The 17653-nt window shown below is 40.6% G+C and overlaps 1 protein-coding gene across 4 annotated transcripts in view; it reads left to right on the top strand.

Annotated features, from left to right (window-relative positions):
• The first annotated feature begins 320 nt into the window (after positions 1 to 320).
• Positions 321 to 17653, top strand: part of LOC148029580 (uncharacterized) — a 32351-nt gene continuing 15018 nt past the window's right edge. The window contains exons 1-2 of one of the 4 annotated variants that reach the window (XM_087688447.1): positions 321 to 405; positions 493 to 534. The gene's annotated coding sequence lies outside the window, so the exon portion shown is untranslated. Of the gene's footprint in view, positions 559 to 17653 lie in introns of all 4 variants that reach the window. The other 3 variants (XM_087688448.1, XM_087688449.1, XM_087688450.1) reach the window with 3 other exon arrangements.

Here is a 17653-nt window from a genome sequence, read left to right as displayed (position 1 = left end):
GGAGAGAGAAGGGGGAGAAAGAGGAAAGAGAATTGTCTTTTTTTAATTAAACATTTTTCTTCTCCCCCTCTCCCCTCTCTCTCATGTGTAAGGCCTAGGTTTTTTTTTCTCTCTCTCTCTCTCTTAGATTAAACTTTTTAAAGTAAACGTTTTGTTTAATTAAAATAAGAAGAGAGAGAGAGAGAGAGAGAGAGAGAGATGAAATGCTAGTAGGGTAGAGAGAGAACGTGACACGTGGCCCCCCCCCCCCCCTAAAAGCTTCCAATAATAAATTGTAGCAGACAGATATATAAATATATAAAAGAAAGGAAGATAAGAGATAAAGGATGAAAAGCCTACTAAATTCAACAAGTTAAAATAGTCTGGGCATGCTTGAGAGGCTTCCGAAGTCGCGACTTGCATAAGGTTGGACCAGGGTGGATTCTCCTGCCGCCTCTTCTGTCTTTCCCGCTTTCCATTTCTTCATCAATATTTGTTTGTTGACGATTACAGGCATCTGCTCTGAGCTTTTATGGGGGCGTTGCTCTTGTAACTGTGAGTTTTTTCGTTTTGAAGTTGGTAGGTAGAGACCGTGAAGCTAGTACAGATGAATCTTTTGGAGGAAAAATTATGCAGTGTAATCTGAATAGATCATTAATATGCCCTTGTCGAAGGCTTGTTTTCTAGATAGGGATCAGTCCAGGTCTGAGAAGATCTGGTAGGTGTGTCACTAAGATGCATGTGATCATGCATGCTATTGAGGCTTGGTTTAGTATGCATCAAAGTATTTGCTAGAAAATGACCATGTCACGCTTTAATTTGATAGCTAGGACATCGATTACGTGATAAAAGGGTTGTTAATATCGAATAAGTTCTGTGAGCTGAACCATTGTACGATATGGCCGGCGTGCAAACGTATACACACTCACCGTACTCGACGTTTTAAAAATTTTAGATTGCACGCACCATCTTGCTTACAGGCTCACAGAGAGTACATAAGCAGATCGACCATTTATGGAACAGAATCTGCCTAAGAACGGATGCACATATTTATCGACTGATTGATAGATTAGCAGTGGACTGCGTTTGTTGATTAGAATGCCATTGATTTATTATTAGCTGATTGCTACCGATGTCCATGCCCTCTATGATTTCATGGTCCAATTCTTCATGCTCTTCGTTTGGTCCTTCGAATGTTTCTAGAGTCCATGTGTTTGCATGCATTGTAGCTGAAATGTTGTTTAATGGCAGAGTGAATAACATGTGCTTACATGCTACTACGTGTTCACATATAATGAAGTTGATTTGCTGTTTAATGGTGGATAGGCCACTTAATTCAATGCATCCTCTTTAGTGTGACTCATGCAAGGGGTAGGAGAGAGAGATGGTCCAAAACTTCGTACGGGGTTGCAGACTATCCAATAGCAGCTTCTTCCCTTTAGCTAAGGAGTAACTGCTGCTTTTTTTTTGGGGGGGGGGGGGCGAGGGGGAGAATGTATGTACCGAATGAGGACATTGTGTCTTTGTAGCATACCTACCCCATTGACAGACCTGTGCATATCCAAAGGAGAGGTGATGTGATATTGTGATTGTGGCAAAAAGTTGGATCATGGCTGTTCTGACGTGGGACTTGGACTAGGGGATGGAATGGGGCTTAAGTATCTTGGTAGAGATGTATCCAATTTGTAGGTTTATCATAGTTCTATTGTATGGCAGGTGAGTTGGTGATGGCAATTTTTGAAATGAATTTGGGCACATAATTTGGGGCATGTGTGGGTGGCTCTTGGCTTTTCCCCTTGTACACACTAAATCAAGTTGGTTTGAGACATTTGAGTTTCAAAGGAAGGTGATAGTTTTTAAGTTAGACACGTACATCCAAGCAAGGCTTGCTATATACGGATCTCTCACGCAAGAAAGTTAGACTCGTGCCACAAGATTCAAGCATCTAGTCAGGGTATGATCTTGTAGGTTGGAAGATGTACCGCAATAATTTAGAGCTGGAAAGAGTTCACAAATAGCTCGCATGATGATAATAGCTATGCAATATTTTCAAGTCTCTCCATCATGCTAGACCTCAAGGCATGGATGAATTGAAAGATATCATCATCTACACCACTCCTTAAAAGGCACAAAGAGATATCTCAAGGATAGATCACGTGCCCTCCCTAGAGATTCCACTAACTAAGATCCATTCTTTTCCAAGAGAAGGGTGTGAAGATATGTTAAGGTTGGCACATAGAAAACATAGAATGTATGAACTTGACTAAAACACAATAACTTGGACAAAAGTGCAAAAGCGCAAAATGCAAAAACACAAATAGAGAAGAAAGATAACTCTGAAGTAATGAATGCATGCTGTAAATGAATGAAAGAGTGTACAAGATGCTCAAAGGCAGAGGTGTCCAACAGCTGATCGCTCTTGTGGGAGTGGGCTGAGGCAGTAGTTGGAGAGTGACATCCATTGGAGACAGTGCAAGGCTTGTAAACACTAGTTGGAGCTGAGATGGGCTGACAAAGATATCCAAGAATAGGGCAGCAGCAGTGTGAGCAGATCTGTAGTAAAAACACAGCTGTACTGACACTTGTCTGATTAGGGCAGTAGCATGGATGGGCAGATGTGAAGCTGTAGACTATCATGGAGTCTGTCTGGTAGGAGAAGTGGCTGCAGCCTGTCACTTGGCAGTAGAGGTGCAGCCTGTCACTTGGCAGTAGAGGTGGTGGAAGGGGTGCAATAGCTGATGCCAGCAGTCAGACTGAAAATGCAATTGTAGACAAGGTGCATGGGATTGAAGATGTTCGCAGATATGTCAGTTCATAGTTGAGTCTTCCATCACTGCATCCACTTCTGACATGGTATCAGATTGCAGGATCATTGTTCCTACTGCTGTTTTACACTGTTTCAGGTTTGAGTTTTGACTTTTTGTCTACTGTTTGGATGTGTTCTGACTGCCACGACGGATTTACAGCTTGGATGACCTTCCTCTACTAATTTTTGGCTTGTTTTTCTGTTCTTTTCTTAGTGTTTTGCAGTCTGCCATCTGGGTTCACAGATTTTCGGGGTTGTTTCAGGGTTGGGGACTTGTTATTGACCCTTCCAAATCTGCGTTTTGGGGATAGTAGGCTGAGGCAGCCTGTTTTCCTGCAGGTTGACTGCATTTAATCTAGCTATTATCTGTGTTTTACTAATCAATATTTGCATTTTGCATGTTTGCTTTTGTGTAGGGCTGGCCAATAGGTTTCAAGCTATTTTTTGGTTGTGTTTGGTCCGTTTTTTTTCTTTGTGATACACTACTCAGCTTTACAGAGGGTTTATGTACATCCAGTTGTCTTGTTCTAATCACTACACTTTGGTTCCTGTTGATCTTTTCTCTATGTGCTTTCTTTACTGCTTTGAACTCGTGCAAACCTTGTGAGTTTGTATTTTTGGGCATACGTTTCTACGTGAAGATCCCTTGTCATTCTTCATCCTCTTTGTCTCTCCCTCATCATGGCTCCTTCGGCATCTCCTCTTGATGGTCAGCATGTTGGCATTCTTTACTTATATATGAGTGTTATGTTGGAGACTTGCTATGTTCAGGTTTAGGTTTCTGTGAGGATGCTATCTCTTGTTGCTTCAAATATTCTGGTTTCAGAGAGTGGTGCCATAAGACGGAAGAAGAAGTCTCAGTGCTATTATTGTGACAAGAAGGGACATTAGCAACTTTACGGCCGGAGGAGGAGCGGACAATGGTAACGCCTCTCTTGGTGAGTCTTCCTCATCTCTAGTTCTAGGTTTAGGCTCAAGCTATGTGGCCCCAACGATGGTTGTCGGGGCCTCCCTCCTAGGTTGCTAATATAGTTGATGCGATCATCTCTCACAACTCTCTAGTGCGCCAGAGAGGGAGTGTGAGAGTGTGATGAGATGGGGTCGGAGAGCCTTAGCTCTACAGATATACTGGTGCATAAGTTCCCAAGAGGGGTTTTCTTGACGCATTGATCGAAGCTAGGCAGGTTTAAATCTTGGAGTTGGGATTGACATCTAGGTTCACGATGAGTTGGAGAGCAAGATTGGCTCTTAGTTTGTGCTCACATGAGGGGATACTTTGGCGGTGGGAATCCATGGTCACATATGTTCAGAGGCATGTTTGACAAGACAAGCTGGTCTTGTATGCTATTGTGAGAGATTGTTGACAGATATTGAGAGCTGCTATGATTTTTCTCTGTTTTTAGGCAATGATACAATTGACATTGACGTCATATTCTCTTTGAGGCACCGTGGGCGTGCGCATCCACTGCTTGGGTATCCACGTTTCTACTCTGGTAGTCCTTGTTGTATGTACTATGACGGGACATAATCATTGTATGTTGTATTGTATCAGATCACCCATGATTTGAGAGAGGGTGTTGATATATATGTTAGTTCATGGTTGAGTCTGTGCATATCAGTGTGTCACGAGGACGTGAAAATTTGATGCTTTGCTTATGTTTAATTGACATTTGATTAAAGGATTAATCAAATGTGCAATTAAAAGATGCACATGTATTGCACATGTGAGGTGCAAGCTACTTTTTTATAGTTGAAGGCCCAAGGACCCTGTGAAAAAGATGGGTGTCAAAGGCAAAAGTTGTAACAAGTAACATTTGTTAGATTCTAGGTGAATTTTGGTGTCAGTTTGTCCCTAGAACTATTAATTGACCATTAAGTGTCAGTGGTGACACTAGGGACTAGGCATTAATTAATGGATTAATGCTTGTCCAAGGGTCAATTAATGCATGGGACCACTTTGGGTTGCAAATGGCCTAGCCAATTAATTTTTGGATGGGCAAGGTCAAATTTTTGGGCATGGATTAAGGGCTGAATTAATTAAATGACTGGAAATTGCTGAAAATGGATTAAGAAAGTTGCCACTTGGCAAAAATTTCCATGCAAGTGGGGGAAAGGCTAAATAGGGCTGAAGGGATAGGAAAATCTCGTTTTTTCATTTTGGAGCTGGTGGAAAGAGGGGTTGGACTGTTGCTGCCAGCTTTTGGGGCCATTTCCCAGCCATTGGAGACCATTTTGGTGATGGAGATTGCATATTCTTGACCTTGGGAAGCTGGCAATTGCTGCTGATGCACTTTCTCCTGAAGATCACAGTCTCTGATGCTCCTATTGTTGTTGGTGTATCCGTTTAGGGTTGGTACAGCAGGGCATCAGCTGATTTTGATCAGTTCTTTGCGACAAACCTCAGAATTTTCTCTCTCTACAGCATTCTCTCATCTCCTTCAGCCTATGCTCAGTCATTCTCAGTAATTCTTAGCCGCCCAGAGGAGATCTCAGTCATTTTTGGTAGGTTGATTTGTAATTTTTGCAGTAAACCCTAATTTACAGCAGAAATTAGGGTTTAGCAGCCACATTGGGATCCGTGCCAGGGATTGAAGGCTCAAGGGATTGAAATCAGCAGCTGATAATTGAAGATTATCAAGGGATTTCAGGAGCCAACCCATCCCGAATTGATTTGGGGCAGCATTTTGGCTAGCCAAGGGTCAAATCGAAGAAGAAGTCTTGGGTGAATCAAGGGGCAAATGACCCAAAAGGCTTGCTGGTCATTTATGACAGCAAGAGCAATTGGTTAGTAGGAGGAGATTGAAGAATCTCAAGTTGTACTCCTTCCAATTGAATGAAGCTAAAGAAATACCGCAAGGGGCGTCAGTTTTGGGGCCAACAGGGAGTCTACTGTCCAAGAATGTTATGGTTAAGTGTGTATTTTATTTTATGTGCATTGATTTATTGTTGTAATTAACTCTTAGATCAGGTTAGCACCACCCATTCCAAGAAGGAAGGCTGGTTTCACATTGGGCTAGGGCACTAGGACATTTCCTAGATTATTTAGACATTTTATCTAGCATTTTATGATGATCACTTTAGCATTTATTGCTGGTTGACCAACATTAAATGTTAGCCAACCTGACATCATTGACGACATTATTTTTGCTTATTTATTAGGTACTCCTCCTCCATAGTTACTATCATGCATTATCTGTCACTCATAATCTGACAGGTTCTGATGGAGGGAGAGGTTTGCTTTGCTTATCATTTGATTAAAGAGTTAATTAAATGTGTAAACATGACTTGTACATGTGAGGTGCATGTTAGTTATTTCACAATGTGGGACAACTTAGAGAGATTAGTTGGTGAGAAAGGTAAAAGTTGTAACAAGCTATACTAGACAAGCATGAGGTGGTACTTGGTGTCAGAGTTTGGCCTGAACATTTAATTAGCCATAAGTGTTAGTGGTGACTCTATGGAATTGACATTAATTAATTAATTAATACTAATTGGCTTAGCTGTTTAATTCTTGGCTAGTTAGATTATTATTCTGAGCCATACATAATTATTCAATTAATTTTCAGAACCAATATTTTGAAGATTAATCTAATAATGTTGAAAATTGGATTTTGGCTCACTTGGCAAAACTTGCCCACGCAAGTGAGAAAGGTTTTTGCGCGCGCATGCACACACAGAAGGAAAAGGTCACTAGGTTGTTGGAAGCAGTTCGTAGCCTTCAGGAGCTCCATAGTTGTAGGTGATAACATCCACACTCCTTGTTGGAGTAGGCGATGACTGTGGGTAGTAGGTGGCTGTATTAGAGCACCCCTTGGTAGCGATAGCTTTTGGAGTTGTCCAAATAGGACAACAACAGATTTTACTACTTTGCGATAGAAATTAGAATTCTCTCTCTCCTCAACACACTCTCTCATCCTCTAGCCTATTGTCATTCTTCCTTAGTAATTTCTAGCAAGATTAGCCATTGGAAGTGGTGATTTTGACTAATCTTTTGGTGTAGATCCTAATTTATAGCGGAAATTAGGGTTCGATAGCCAGCTCTCAAAGCATGCTAAAAAATTGAAGGCCCAAAGACTTGAATTTCAATCATTGAAGTTGGGGCAATTTCAGGAGATTTAAGTGGCTATTTAGCTAGTAAACTTTTGCGGTTGAATTTGTCACCAAAGGAGCATAATTGAAGGCCAATCCTTGAGCAAACCAAGGGGTTAATTGGTTTGAAGGTTTGCTGGTCATTTATGACAGCAAGAGTACTTGGATTAGCAAAGGAGATTGAAGAATCTCAAGGTATCTATTTGTTTGTAATAAAAGATAAAGAAATACGGCAAGCGGCACTAATTTTTGGGGCCAACAGGTTGTTCATTGTCTAAGATTAAGTGGTGAAGTGTGCATTTTACTTTATATGTTTTGTTTGCTTGTAATTATGGATTAATTGGGCTATTACAACTATTACCACCCTCTCTAAGGGGGGAGGTTGGTTCCATTGAAGGTGACTGATGAGTAGTAGTTGGGTTAGAAGGTTTCTTCGGCTCGAAGGTGGAGGCAACTCAATGGGACCTACCTATTGATTGGTTGCTTCTTTGAAATGTCTCCCAAGTATCCAACTTGTACACAAGACACAATACAAGCCATATCCACAAATAAAAGGGACTCGACATCAAACTTGCTTCTTAGCCATAGAGCCAAATGGGCTCATCCCCTAGCCTGAGAGCAGTGTCCTTTGAGCTGATCTCTTCACCTTCCAGATTGAAGATAGTGCCGTTTGAGTTGGGTCTACTACTAGCTCTTGATCCACTTATAGAGGCACTTCAACTCCCATGCCTCCTCCATGAGACCCATTACCCCGTAAGTACTAGCATACCATGTGGTATTCAAGGATCCTTCAATCATATTTCACTTTGGAGGGTCCTAGAAGATTTTACTTGGCTTGCACCTAGTGTCTTATGCTAGATTATATAGTGTGTTTTGAGTAGAAGAGTTAGCAGGGGGCTCTAAAGCATCCCCAATGGTGAGAGTTCATGGAAAAGAAGCTTGAGAGCATGGATCGGAATGAGACTTGGACCTTGGTGAAACCAGGCTTTCTCCTTGGATAGGGTGATAATAATCCGATTTAATAGTAATAACAAGAAGTAATTAATTCAGATAAATTGAAATGCATACTTTATCACTTTCATCTTTGACAATGGATAACTTGTTGGCAAAAGCTAGTGCCCCTTGTGGTATTTCTTTAGCTTTTATTGCAAATGGATGGAGATAAGTGCGATTCTTTGATCTTTTTCACTAATCCAAGTGTTACTTGTTGTCATTAATGACCAACGAGCCTTCAAACCAATTTGCCCCTTGGTTTGCTTGGGGATTGGGCTTCCTTTGCTTCTTGAAAGACAAATTAAGTCCCAAATTTAATATGATTGGCTGGTCTCTTGAATCTCAATGAAATTCCTTAATTTTAATTGTTGGAATTCAAGTTTTAGGTCCTTATTTCTAAGCATCCCAAGGTGGTTTATAGCAGAGATTCTTCAAAATCTCCACCTTTGATGACTCAAATGGTTGGATTTTGTCGAGATAACTTTTGAGATGATAGTAGGATGAGTGAGAATGTTGTAAGATAAAAAATTTAGAGTTTTATCACAAGAAAGGTTGAAAAATTGCCGTTGCCTTGCTCAAACAGCCGTGGAAGTTGTCAGTTACAACTTAGGACCACCAAAAAGGCTGTTGCCTCTTCCTATATGTTGTCACTTGCACCAGTAGAACCTTGGGCTGTTGTCACTTGCACTTAGAGGGCTCCAAACTGCTGTTACCTGCTGTAGGATTGGTCCCTAGTGGCTGCAAATCACATTAGTAGCATGTCCTTGCTCTCTAATAGCCTCCTCTCTCATAATGTTTGGAATTGGCTTCCAACAGACTCCTAAATGTTTTTTCTACTTGCATTGGCAAGTTTTGCAAAAAGTGGATTTCATGCTAAAAGAATTCACTTTTCTTGTCATTGATAACCAGCCTATGCTCATGTAGTTCATTAAACACAATGTCCAAGCTTCTTTTCCTTAAGATCTCTTTGATTTTCTGATTTTTCAGCTTGCTGCCTATTGGGACATTCTTGCAATGTGATCCTCCTGTTCACAAATGAAGCATTTATTTACAGCCATCAATTCCCTACTCGTACCAACGTTTTTGAGCCCTTTCTTTGTTGTTTTGGCCTCTTTTCATGCTGATTTTCAGATCTACTCCTTTTCTCAACCTTAAACAACTTTTTATTTAGCTTCTTCCTGCTCTCTAGGAAGCCCAAATCCTTTCCACGCAGAAAAGTGTCTGCTGTAGCAGTGATGTCAATGAGCTGAGACATGCTAGACATGGTGGATTCAGTGTAAAAATCCCTAATTCCTTTGGGCAGCCCACAAACATATTTTTTAACTTACTCATGAAGGGATATGGGGCGATAAGAAGAGAAAACTTCTTATTATATTGCTACAAATTCTTACATTCCTTAGCATCCAGTTTATTCCAAGCTGTCATGATGTCCACCTCAATGGTACTTGTCAACTAATTTGGTGCAAACATTTGCTTGTCCCTTTGGGTGTCAAGTTGCCATACATTGGTTGTTGCAAAAAGAGTGCATTTGCTGAATTTAATCAACACCAAACGGAGCATTTGTATGACCAACATTCATTCCTTGAGTCCCATAAGCATTCGGGGTGCAGATGCATTATCAAACATGCTACTTTGTGCCCTAGGCATTAAGCCAATGCTGCCATACATAGGGTTTTGATATTTCCAGGCATACTCCAATACATTGGGCCTTGCACATCATGCATTGGCTACTGTATACCATAGGGATTTGTGCCATACATTCCCATATATGGTCCTTGTCCAACCATAGTATGAAAAATCGTGCTACCACCAAAGTATCTTGGCTGCCCTATCGTAGCATACATGTCCGGTTGTCCAAAATCCATTGGATTGGCACTTCTATGATGGCCTTGCATTTGCATTCCTTGCCCCGTAGGTACCAATTGTTTTGCTTCATTAGTATCTTTGAGAGCTTTAAGTGAAGGCTTTGGCATTGCCTTTGGTGCATCTTGTTGTCTCGAAGGTGTAGAAGATGACTTCTTTTTTATATGTGGTCCCTGTTCAACCATAGTATGAAAAATCGTGCTATCACCAAAGTTTCTTGGCTGCCCCATCGTAGCATACATGTCTGGCTGTCCAAAATCCATTGGATTGGCACTTCTATGATGGCCTTGCATTTGCATTTCTTGCCCCGTAGGTACCAATTGTTTTGTTTCATTAGTATCTTTGAGACCTTTAAGTGAAGGCTTTGGCATTGCCTTCGGTACACCTTGTTGTCCCGAAGGTGTAGAAGATGACTTCTTTTTCTTGCCCTTGTTGTCCTTCTTCGGAGTATTCAAAAATTGGGTGAACTGAGGATCCTTTGCCAATTCAGCAAAGAGATTTGTTGCTGTCCTCATCCGATTCTTAAACTGGTCATCAAATTTCTTTTCACTTTATTGGTCATTAGTGTCATTATGCCTTGAATGCTTTACATCTTGCCCAACAACAACATTTTCAGCTTGTTGCCCATGGTTTGAGCCTTGTCCAATGTCAAGCATTGCATTTCTTTCATTCCCATGTGAATGTTTATACCGAGAGGCATCATCATTGCTTGATTCCATCTCATTGTATGAGGACATATTGTTCTAATTTCTTAGCCGAGAGCAAAAATCAACACTAGCACAAAGCTTTGACTTGCAAAAGGTGCCTTGAGCCCACTAAATCAAGGGATTGAGTGGTATCTCGGCAATAGAACCATGAAACCAGCCTTCCTTCTTGGAGAAGGTAGTAATTCCCTGATTAAGCACTAAAGTACAACAATTAGTAAATTAACATAAATTGAAATATACAATTTACCTTAATAATCTTGGACATTGGACATCCTGTTGGCCCCAAAACTGGCGCCCCTTTCAGTATTTCTTTAACTTTTATTGCTAATGGAATGAGTACAAGTTGAGATTCCACAATCTCTTGTGTTGTTCCAAAAGCCCCTTGTTGTAATAACAATCAGTAAGTAATTCAGGCCAATTGCCCTTTGATTTTTCACTCAGTACTTGTACAATTGGAACCACAAATTGGCCAAATGTTACCCCGATTTACAATGAATGGGTTGGCATCTGAATTCTCTAACAATTACACAAATTTAGGGTGCTGAATTTAGTGTAAGATGCCTTCTCCTATTGGCGCGGGTTTCGAGGTGATTGTCAAACACTAATTTTTGTAGAAATTGAGGGTTTACATTAGAAATCCTCCTAATGTCTACCAAATATGATTGAGATCTGCTCTAAATGGCTAAGAAATGTTGTATATGATTGAGTAAAGGCAAGAGAAGTTGAGAGAATGCTAGAAGAGAGAGAAATTTTTGATTTCCACGTGAAAAAGTTTGAATTTTGATTGCTGTGTGTACCAGACAATATTTACTGCTGTCAGTAGCTGCTCAGGAGGCCCCAAATTGTTGTCGCTAGCTCTTGGAAGGGCTACAATTGCTGTTGCTTGCTCCAATTTGGTCTTCTTCTGCCTCCAATGATTGCAAATTAGATTAGTAGCATCTCCTTCCTTTCTCTTTCAGGCTGAAAAAATGAACCGAATCCCTCTTTCTAGCCCCCAAAAACGTTTTTGAGTCTTGCATGGGCATTTTTGCCAAGTGGTAGTCTTCTAAACCCATTTTCAGCATTATCTAGCCTTCTAATTAATTTTTAGAATTATATAATTCTGAAAATTAATTTCAGCGCTTCTAACCTTGCCCAAAATAAAATGTGCCCATTGATAATTAAATTGGCCAAGCCATTTGCAACCCGGAGTGATCCCTAACGACCCTTAGACCAACATTAATTAATTAATTAACGCTAGTCCCTAGTGTCACCACAGCCACTTATTGGCCAAACAACTATGCTAGGATTAAAATTGACACCAATTGATCCCCAAAGCCAAGCTGGCATAACTTATCACAACTTTTGCCTTTGATACTCAATGTACCCTTGGGGTTCTTGGCCTGTTACCATGAAATAATTGCCATGTGGATTACATGTGGTAAACAACCTTTAATAATTTAATCAAATGTTATTGGCAAGATTTAAGCATCTCAAAATTTTACATCCTTGAGACACAAGGGTTGCAATAAATCCAATATCTTCTACCTATCATACTTCACTTTCTGGCACACAATACATGTCTTGACAAACTGTTGAAGTGCTCCATTGTCTTAACTGAGGCATCAATATCTCAATGCCTTGCATAAGGAGGAGCATGATTCAGTCATTACCTTGGCCTTCAATTGCTTTGTAACACACAGCTGTCCATGCATTGTTAAAATACCCTCTCTAAGCATAAAGTGCTTTTGCCTTTGGCCATTGCAAAGCCGATTATATACATTTCCAAAGTTTGAATCAACAACATATTGATCTCTCATGGCATTCAACTTAGTGTGGTAAACCATGCTGAGAACTGATAACTCAGGCTTACGTGACAATGGATCAACCACTACATTCTTTTTCCCATCTCATATGCTTATCTGACAACTTCATCTGTGTTAGAAAGTACCTCAATGTTTGATGATTTGTTTGCACTATGAAATCAGCCCCTAACAAATAGTGTTTCCACGTAAATAGTGCATGAATTACAGCCAAGAGCTCTCTCAGAGACTTGTAAATTCCTCTCTATACCATGGAGAACATGACTTCCATAAGCAACTACATGGCCATCTTGCATTAAAACAGTCCCAATGCTGTTTCCACATGTATCACAGTGCACAACAAATGACTTTATGAGATCAATCAACACAAGCACAGGGTTTGAAGTAATTTTTTCATTCAACATATCAAAAGCTGAAATTTCCATTGCTGTCTATCTAAAAGGCACATTCTTCTTTTGCAAAGTACGCAATGGAGAAGCAATTTTAGCAAAGTTTCCCATAAAGCTGTGAATCTCATGAACATTCCTAAGATGTGACCATGAATGAATTGCCTCAACTTTTGAAGGATCCATCCGAATGCCATCAACTGATACAATGTGTCCCAAAAAGTGGATCTCATATAAGAAAAATTAACTTTTCTTGTCATTTATTAACAACTAATGCTTACACAACTCATTGAATACTATTGCTAAGTGCTTCCAATGCTCGGTCTCATTCTTCGAAAAGACAATCATGTCATTGAAGAAAGTATCTACAAATGCCCTGTGGTGCCAAAAAATGTGATTCATCATTCTATTGAATGTGGCAGGAGCATAAGTAAGCCCAAATGGCATGACAAGAAACTGATATAAATCAAAAGATGTTTGGAAAGCTGTCTTAGATACATCTTTAGGCCTAATCTGAATCTGATGGTATCCACTTTTCAAATCTATACAATTGAAAATGGTTGCCCCTTGCAATCTATCCAATATGTTATTGTTCCTAGGGATTGAGAATTTGTTCTTTGTCATGATTTTATTCAACATACGATAATCAATGCACATGTGCCACGGCCCATTCTTTTTTTTGGCACTAGAAGCATTGGTGAACAAAATGGAGGTGAGCTCGGCTGAATCAGCCCCCTTTCTCTAACAGCTCATTCACTTGACTCAATCTCCTCTTGTTGGGCTGCACTAACTCTAAAAGGTGGCTTGTTAGGAGGGCTACTGTTGGGGATTAAGTCTATGTCATGATCCTCGGGTTTTTTAGGCGGTAGTTGCCTTGGGAAGTGATTGAGAAAAGCAATCAATATTCATTTTCAGAAATGACATTCAATCTTTATCCAATTGAGTCACATTCCCAACATTTTCATCATCACTTTTATCTTTAGTGAAAACCAAGCAAGTTGAAAGATGATTTCTCATTGCTTTGAAAATAGCAGAAGCAGATACCATAGGGACAAATTCCCCTTTCAAGTTTACATCCAAAGTATGAACTTTGCATCTATAATAAAGGGTCACAATTTTATCATGAGTATCAACAACTGCATGTGTTGGGAATAAAGGCCTCATGCCTTTAAATGTGCTTGAGTGGGAACACACCCTTAGCACTTGTACTTACACATATTTATCTATCTAAAAGCCTAAAGGTACACACTTGTCATTGTACCTAAAAACGTGCACACTCTACTTTGCTCTCTCTCACTCTTTGTCTCTCCGCACGCAATGAACACCTGCTATCTCGATCTTCGTGCCTCTCTCGTCACTACAATCTAGTATCAGAGGGCAAAAGATAGCTCAGGTGTTGTAGGAGTTCCAGATGGACTTGATGAGCAGTTGTCACAGTCGAGCAGTCGGTTGAGGCAGATAGGATCACGGCAGGTCCAACAGGCGACAACAGGTCTAGCGTGGACCAATGGGCGTGATGAGTAGCAACGGGGCTCACGAACGGGACCAACGGGCAGCACAAGCGACGCCCGCAAGTGACGTTTTCAGGGAGCAGCGATTAGGCGCTAGTGTGTTGGGCAGCAGTCGCGACGAAGGGCTTGTGGCGGGTAGGCGCATGCGATGACGGGTCCGTGGTGGGTAGGCGCAGGCGACGTCTAGTCGGCAATCTGCATGGGGTCAACGGACCCGTCACATTTTAAAAAAATTAGTTGTTTTTAAAAAAATCAACTTCTACCTCCCTTTCTTTATAGGGTATCGTGCGCCAGGCACAAAATGTCAGAATTGCGCAATTGTGGTCTAGAAAATTTGGGGCTTTTTCCAGATTTGGGGAATATGATGCAGGACAAGCAAATTTGTCTCAGAAATTGCAGGAATTTGTGACATTTTGTCCCTGACATTTGGGGCTTTTCATGTACATGGCACAAATTGGGCTGAAATTTACCTAATTTTTTGACATTGATGTACATTGGACCCCGTGAAATTTGGGGCTTTTGCAGTTTGGGCAAAATCTGTGCAGCATTTGGTCATTTTATGTACATGCAGGTTGAATTCCATGCAATTTGGACATCAACACTTGGTAAAATTTGGGGGTTTTGCTGAAATTGCTCTATTTTGGCAAAATTGGCCTGTTCTATGCATGACAGAGAAAATGCAGATGTGTGTTTGAAGCTTTGAGCACAAAATTTTGGGCTTCTTTTGACCGCGCGTGTCAAATTTTATGCCCATGGGTACATGTACAACAAAAATTGCAGCTAAAATTTGGGATTTCTCATGTAATGTGATGCATATGCCCTTGGAACAGCTGTAATCAGTTGGATAATGCTGTAGCACATGGTTTGGTGCTTCTGAAAATTTAATTATAGATCTGAAATCTGTGCTTCTACGTGGTTATTTATTGCTGGTTGGTACTTATTTGTACCTTGGTCACTTGGGTCACAATTTTGGGCCTGCATTTGCTGTTTTTTGGTCACATTTGGGTTGAAAATCATGGCTGGCAGCAATGACAGCAGTAATCTGAATGCACATAGAGAAGCTTGAGGGAGCACATAACTTTGCAGTTTGGCAAAAACAACGCTACAATATCCTGTTGCAAAAGAAGCAAGCAAGGCCGATTAAAACCAAAGGGGCAAAGCTCACAGACATTGAACAGGAAAATTGGGATGAATTAAATGAGCTTCCACGCTCAACCATCAAGCTATCGATTTCTGATGCCTTGTTGTTTAACATTGAAGGTTTGGATTCTGTATATGCTGTATGGACTCGACTGGAAGAACTGCATGCACAGAAGAGTGCTGCAAGCAAAGTGTATTGGCTTAAAAAGCTTATGGATTTGCATATGAAAGAGGGTACAGCAATGTCTACTCATTTGAGTGAGTTTAACTCCATTTTCAGCCAGCTGGTTGCCTTAAAGTTAATGATTGATGAGGAATTTAAGGCTACTTTCTTGCTTTGCACTCTATCAGAGAGTTGGGATACATTCAGGACTGCTATGAGTAATTCTATGATCCTTTTGTATGCTGATGTAGAGAGTGCTCTACTTATGAAAGAAGTGAATTGGCATAACAATGTATCCAGTAAGTCTTCCAGTGCTTTGCATACTAGGGGGCAGATCACAACAAAAAGGTAAATATGATAGCAAGGGACGCAGTAAATCACTTGGCAAAGATGTTGAATGCCATCATTGTGGCAAGAAGGGTCACTTTAAACATGACTGCTACAAATGTAAGAAAGAGAAAGGAAAGGGCAAGAAGACAAATGATTGCAAGGAAGAGAAGAAAGACAGTCAGCTTAAGAAGAGCAGTATCAAAATTGAAGAGGTGAATATAGTCGATCATGACAGTGATAGTGGGAGTGACGTACTCTTAGTCTCTTCACACTTTGGTGCACATGCTTTACTTGTAAATATAGATGATGACATTCATATCTAGATTGTTGATTTAGGTGCTTCCTTTTATGTTACTCCTCATCGTGAGTGGTTCTCTGACTATACAGGGGGTTAACATGGTGTTGTCCATCTTGGAGACAACTATGCATGTGACATTGCAGGTATTGGCAGTGTGCAGTTGCAGTTTTAGCATGGCTCTGTCTTCACACTTTAGCATGTATGGCATGTACCTTAGCTCAAGAAGATCTTGATTAGCACAGGGCAGCTAGATGATGATGGTTTTTATACCACCTTTGGTGATGGAAAATGGAAGATCTGTAAGGGATCTAGGGTTATTGCCAGAGGTTGTAAGAGTGATACTTTGTATCCACTTCATGTATCTAGTGTGTGTGACCATGTTGCTGCCGTGACCAAGCAGCCAAGTGTTTCTTTGTGGTATGGCCGGTTAGGACATACGAGTCAAACAGGAATGAAAGTGCTTTCTCGTTTGGGTTACTTGCCTTGTCTTCGTTATGCTGATTTTGAGCATTGTGATCATTGTATTTATGACAAACATGCACATACGTCCCATAAAAAGTCTATTTCACTAAAATCTTCTCCTCTAGAGTTAGTATATTTAGATGTATGTCAGATGCTAGGATTATCTTTAGGGAGAAAGAAATATTGTCACCTTTGTCGATGATTCTACACGGAAGGTATGGGTTTACCCTATTCGTAACAAGGATGAAGTGCTAGATATATTTAAAAAATTCTTGGCATTGGCTGAAAATCAGACTAATAAGACACTTAAGTGTCTTCGCTCTAACAATGGTGGGGAATATGTGTCCAAGGCCTTTTAGGCATTTGTGATAGCAAAGGGATAAAGAGGGAGCTCACTGCCCCTCATAATCCACCCCAAAATGGAGTTGCAGAGTGTATGAATTGGACCATACAGGATAAGGTGCGTACAATGCTGTCTCATGCTGCATTACCCCATGGTTTTTGGGCAGAGGTTGTTATGACAACCGTTCACTTAATTAATCGGTCACCAAACAAGTCTTTTGGGGGGGGGGGTTGGGCAAGCGACCTTCATATGCTCATCTGAAAGTGTTTGGCTGCGAGGCTTTTGTGCATATTTGTAAAGAAAAACGCAGCAAACTTGAGCCAAAGTCCTGTAAATGTATTTTCCTAGGATATGGTGACAAGGGTGTAATGGGGTATAGATTGTGGGATCCCAAGAAAAGGAAAGTAGTACGTAGCAATGATGTTATCTTCTGGGAAGATCGCATACATAAACAGCCCGAAAAGATTGAGGAGGTTCGTAGGGTTGTATTCCAGGAAGAAATACCTTTTGGACAGCAAAATGTGTCCCCTGTACAGCAGCAAATACCTGTTGTAAATAAACTTGTAAATGCATAAAACGATGCTGGAAATGATCAGCCAGCTATTGCCCATGATAATGAGCCACTACATGTGTAGGAACAGCCGGGACAACAAGCTGTTAATGTTGATTTGCAAGCTGAAATGCCAGGACAGCATGTTGAAAATGGAAATTTGCAGAAACAGCCAGCAAACAATGACCATTGGGTTAGGAGATCGTCTAGGGCTATTAGACAATCTGACAG

The sequence above is a fragment of the Lygodium microphyllum genome, chromosome 11 (assembly GCF_053477565.2).
Source record: "Lygodium microphyllum isolate KBCC chromosome 11, Lygodium_microphyllum_v1.1.10, whole genome shotgun sequence".
NCBI lineage: Eukaryota > Viridiplantae > Streptophyta > Polypodiopsida > Schizaeales > Lygodiaceae > Lygodium > Lygodium microphyllum.
This window is presented reverse-complemented; position numbering and strand designations above follow the sequence as displayed.